Genomic DNA, 6,000 nt, shown 5'->3' with positions numbered 1-6,000 from the left:
AAACTTAAATACTAAAGCAGTCTTTCTTTTAAAACGTTACAAAATTAACTTTACCTATACAAATACTAAGAAATACAATGAAAAATTTATATAAATGGGACGTACATTCATCGTTATTGGTTTCGACTGAATACATAGATGACTGTGGGGTTTTATTCTTAAGGTTACAGTTGCTTGTTTTTTCTAGTGCCTCTAATTCCTCTGGACTAATAAATAATGCATTTTTAACAAGCATCAAAAATGCAATACACATTTGCTAATACCTATAGAATATTAACTAGGAAATAATATAGATAGATCTGAATAAATTTGTAACTCAAAATAGATAGTACACTTATTTGCAAGTACTGTCTTGAATTGTTGACTTTATAGAGTTCATTATGCTGTAGAGGTCATTCCTCTTTCACAGGATTTCCCCCAGCTCCACCTAATATTTGTCTCTGGGTCTCTGATGACATTTATGCTAGGCTTTGGTCATTAATCATAGCAGGGTATCATTGGATATCATTTCATTGATCTTTTTGTTTTGTTTTGTTTTTTGCTTTTTGTCTTTGTTCTTGATTGGTGCTATCCTAGATGTCTGGGCTCTATGACCTATGGTTCCTGACCCTCCAGGGAGTGTAAGCTATGGGATCCATCTCATGCTATGAGTCTCAAGCTCAACCAGTCATTGGTGAATCATCCCCACAAGTTCGGTTCTGCCTTTACCCCAGCACATCTTGCAGACAGAAAAATAAATGTAGGTCATAGGTTTTGTAGGCGGGTTGGTATCCCAATCCCTCCACTGAGAGTCTATCATGGTTGAAAAGTTGGCTGATTCAGGCTCTGTATATGCATACTAGTATATATACTCTGTATATGTATATTAGAAGACTTTGCTAGGGTCACCCTTGTAGATTTCTGGGAGTTTCCACTGCATGAGGCTTTTAGCTCACCCTAAAATACTCTCAAATTCAGAGTGTCGCTCGACTCTCACTTCTTGCATCCACCTGATATCACAAGTTCCCATTCCCACCTTCCCCAATTCCAATGCTCGAAATCTGTTATATTTCTCCTTCCCAGGGAGATTCATGCATCCCACCCCCAACCCCGACTCTCCCTCCTTTATACATAGTCTCTCTGAGTTTGTGGATTGTTGGAATTTTATCATGGTTATCCTTAAATTTACAGCTGATCTCCTCTTATAAGTGAGAATATACCAAGTTTGTTGCTTTGGATCTAGGGCACCTCAGTCAGGATGAATTTTATTCTAGTCCTATCCTTTAGCCACAAAACCTCACGATGCTATACTTTTAACATCGAAGTAGCGTGCAATTGTGTTGATTTGCCCCATGGTCTTTTTCCATTTTTCAGTTGATAGACATCTAGGTGTTTCCAACTTCTGGATATAGCAAATAAAGCTGCTATGACCATAGATGAGGAGGTGACCTTTTGTCAAGATGGAGTGTCTTTTTTGTATATGCTCAGAAGTGGTATAGCAGGGTCTACGACAGATACATTACCAATTTTCTGAGAAACTTCCATAATGATTTTTTTTATTAACTTGAGTATTTCTTATATATATTTCGAGTGTTATTCCCTTTCCCGGTCTCCGGGCAAACATCCCCCTAATCCCTCCCCCTCCCCTTCTTTATGGGTGTTCCCCTCCCCATCCTCCCCCCATTGTCGCCCTCCGCCCAACAATCTAGTTAACTAGGGGTTCAGTCTTAGCAGGACCCAGGGCTTCCCCTTCCACTGGTGCTCTTACTAGGATATTCATTGCTACCTATGAGGTCAGAGTCCAGGGTCAGTCCATGTATAGTCTTTAGGTAGTGGCTTAGTCCCTGGAAGCTCTGGTTGCTTAGCATTGTTGTACATATGGGGTCTCGAGCCCCTTCAAGCTCTTCCAGTTCTTTCTCTGATTCCTTCAAGGGGGGCCCTATTCTCAGTTCAGTGGTTTGCTGCTGGCATTTGCCTCTGTATTTACTGTGTCTCTCAGGAGCGATCTACATCCGGCTCCTCTCGGTCATAATGATTTTTAAAGTAGCTGTACCAGTTTGTACTCCATCCAGCAATGGAGGAGTCTTTTTCTTTCTCGACAAAATTATGTTTTTGAGCTATCCTGATAGGTATGAGATGAAATCTGAGGTTTATTTTAATTGAATTTCCCTCATTGTTAAGGATATGGAGCATTTCTTTCAGTTTTTCCTGGCCATAGGAGATTCTTCTATTGAGAATGTTTTAGATTTGCATCTCACGTTAAAGAATAAAGATTGGGTTTTTTAAAATTTACATTTAATGTTATCCCTTTTCCTGGTTTCCCATCCATAAACCCCCTATCCTATTTCCCCTGCTTCTATGAGGGTGTTGCCCCACCCATCCACCCACTCCTTCCTTCCTCCCCACCATGACATTTCCCTACACTGGAGGATCCAGCCTTGGCAGAACCAAGGACTTCTCCTCCCATTGGTGCCCAACAAGGCCATCCTCTGCTACATATGTAGCTGGAGCCATGGATCTGTCCATGTGTTCTCATTGGTTGGTGGTTTAGTCCCTGGGAGCCCCTGTTGGTTGGTATTGTTGTTCTTATGGGGATGAAAACCCCTTGGGCTCCTTTTACCTTTTCTCTAACTCCTCCAATTGGGATCCATTCTCAGTTCAATGGTTAACTGCAAACATTGATCTCTGTATTTGTCATGCTCTGGCAGAGCCTCTCAGGAGACAGCTATATCAGGCTCCTGTCAGCATGCACTTCTTGGCATCAGCAATAATGTCCCGGTTTGGTGGCTCTATATATATGGGCTGGATCCCCGGTGGGGCAGGTTCTGAGTGACCATTCCTTTAGTCTCTGAATCTCCTCCTATGAAAATTTTTGTTCCCCATTCTAAGAAGGACTGAAGCATCCACAGTTTAGTCATCCTTCTTCTTGAGCTTCATGTAGTCTGTGGATTGTATCTTGGGTAACCGGAGCTTATTTGTTTTGTTGAAGTCTAGTTTCTTGAGTTCTTTATGTATTTGGATATTAGTCTTCCATTTCTTGTATTATGTTGGTGATGCTTTTTTTCTGTAGTTTCGCTTTACGAACCTAGAGTTTCATCTCCAGGACTCCCTCAATGTATGTTCCCATTATTGCTCCTGTTTCCATTTCTATCTTGAAAAGTTTTAGTCCAATTTCCTCCTGTTTTATGTTTTTATTCCCTCTTGGCCTTCTTTGCTTTATTTAGGGGGCTTATAAAATTTATCCAGTTGTTTGTTTGTGTTTTACTAGATTTCTTTAGAGGGGAATTCATTTCCATTTTTAAGGATCTATCTTCATTGTATTCTTATACTGGTTGGTCTTTTATATTACTTCCAAGGCATCTGGATTTGAAATAAATATAGATATAGATGCCAATTTTTGAGTTTCTATTTTTAGTTTTCCTTGGTTTCTGTTTAATCTTTGTTCTTTCTGGTTCTTGTGGTCTATGGTGACTAGTGTTACCACTTGTCTACAGTGAGTCACCATCAGAGTTGGGGCCTGGACCCTAGCAGCTAGCTTGGCCTTCCTTCAAGAAGCAAGTGTCTGTGATCTTCTGACTGGTATGGCCTGAATCGACCCTCAAGGTGCTGGCCTTCAGCTGAAAAGCTAATATCTACTGATGTAGGGACATAGCAGCCTAGGTAGACAGTGAGCAGGAGGCCATATCACTAGTTTTGGTCTTAGATTGGAACCAAGGGTGTGGGTCATTTCTGAAGGCAGGTGGGGCCCTTAAGAAAATATTTTGATAATATAAATTACTCAGAAAATACCACTCAGAAAATGTTGTTATTGGGCAGGGATCTATAGAGCAACAGACCTGATTCAGTGAACGTATTGATGGCCTGTGATTCAGCAAGCTCAACAATGTCTCTCTCCAAATGGAATATTCAATAATTGAGTAGTTGTTCATTTCATAAGGCAGGATGTCACAGCTTGTCTTCAGTACACACCAGTATCCTGAGGAATCTATCCTGAGTATCCTGAGTATCTAAAGTCAGCGAAGTAATTCACTTGAAGCAAGAGAAAGAGCGGGCAGGCCAAGAGCAGTAAGGTTGTTAGTTGTTTTGTTTGTTTATATTGTTGTTGTTTTTGTTCTGTTTTGTTTTTTCATTGTCCTTTATTGTCTCAGCAGGTGTGACTCAAATTTAAGGTGGGACTTCTTACCTCAAATGATCCCATTTATAAAAATTCCTCATTAGTGAAGAGAGGGGTTTTGTTATTAATTAATTCAAGTAGACAATGAAAAATAGACATCATAACATACTTTTACTCTTGCAACTTAATCTTTTTTTTTCATAATGAGGAGACAACTAGTAACATCTTCCAGTGATTCTTTTTAAGAAACTGTGTGACACACACTATGTATGTGTGCAGTTGTATAAATGCAAAATGTATTGCCATTTTCTCTATGTTTGTTATTTCTTATATTCCTCAATATTACTATATGCAGACCTTAGCAAAGGCAACAAAATTGCTATTTGATAATTAACATTGTAATCTTTGTAAAATATGGCTATTTTCAAGGATTTTATTTCTTCTCATTATTTCTTCTTATAATAGCACATGAACATTGTAAAAGAATTGGGAAACATGATATCTATTTTTTTCATGGTGCTTGTATATTTCTCTAGGGGCCAGGGAAGGAAAGCATTCGCAGTAGACATTCTTACTGTCTTTAATTAAAGAGAAATTTAAAATATATTTCATAAAAATGTGAAAATGTAGATTCTTGCACATTGCTTTTATGGTGCCAAAATATGTCTGAGGCAACCAGTTTCCTGCTAACCTTTAGTTTACTCACCAATTGCTTCTCATCAGTTTCCAGGCAATAGCAATGCTCTCTCTGTGAGTGTTCTCCAGAGTGAAGCTAGAAATGTCTTCCTTTGTGTCATGGTTTCTGTGGTCTCCCTTTTCTCTAATCTGCTGCTACTGAACTTTTGTATCTATTTTTGATCTGACAAAATTCAGGCCTTATAATATTTATTATTATTGCCACGGTTGCAGTTAGTATAATTTTTCATGGTAGCTAAAAATCATTAAGACACAAGATTTAATTAATTCTTTATACTATCTTCTTTAGTAGAATTTTCAACTTAAGTTTTCAAAGAACATTTTTCCCAAGTATCTATAGTTCATATAGATCTTTATAACCTTATATAACTTTCATGTTCATCATAATAGGTGTATATAATTTTATTAAATACATTAGAAGTATAAAGATGTACTTTTGTTTTATGCTTATGAATGTATGTATCCTTTAACTAGATTACTTTCTTCATTGTAAATGCAGAAGCCTATAAACACACTAAAATGCAAACAATCTTCGGCTTATTTCAATTGACCACCGTAAATTAAAAAAAAATCTAACAATTAAAGTTAAAGTAAATAAAGTTGTATTTTGTCCATTCAGCAAATCAAAAGCAAATAAAATGGAAAATGAGTTCTCATAGCTTCAAGTAGCAGACTGAGCCGATAAAGCTATAGTTTTATGAAAACGTAGACTTTTCCGCGCACAGAATATTTGCTCATCTCATTGCTAAGCGAGGAAAGCCTTCAGCACTGGCTGTTTAATGAAGTTTAATGTAAGATGCTAAAAGACTGTGGATATGAATCACGTTGGAAATAAAACAAAACTGTCAACAGATCACGTGACTTAGCTGTATAAAATTCTATCATATAACACCCTGTTTTCTTCATATTTTGATGGTGGTCAGGCACTGCCTCCTAAACATGAAGGTTGATTAGTCAGTGATATCTACCATGATAGATAACTTATTCTCCCAGAGCATCAGCTTCAACCCATGGATGTTGTTTTACTTGACAAAGAACTCAGGTGGGAGAAAAATAATGCTAGGCATTTCTTTCTCTTTTGAGGCTGGTTTGAATTTTTACAACTAATGCGATTTTTATGGACCCTTTGAAGATGGAAATCCCCCACTTGGCGAGGGCACATTTGTTTCCACAGAGCACGAACACTTTAGTGATTAACACTGTTGTGTGGC

Source organism: Rattus norvegicus, chromosome 9 (assembly GCF_021556685.1).
Source record: "Rattus norvegicus strain SHRSP/BbbUtx chromosome 9, alternate assembly SHRSP_T2T, whole genome shotgun sequence".
Lineage (NCBI taxonomy): Eukaryota > Metazoa > Chordata > Mammalia > Rodentia > Muridae > Rattus > Rattus norvegicus.
The sequence above is the reverse complement of the archived record's forward strand: the minus strand, read 5'-3'. Positions refer to the sequence as shown.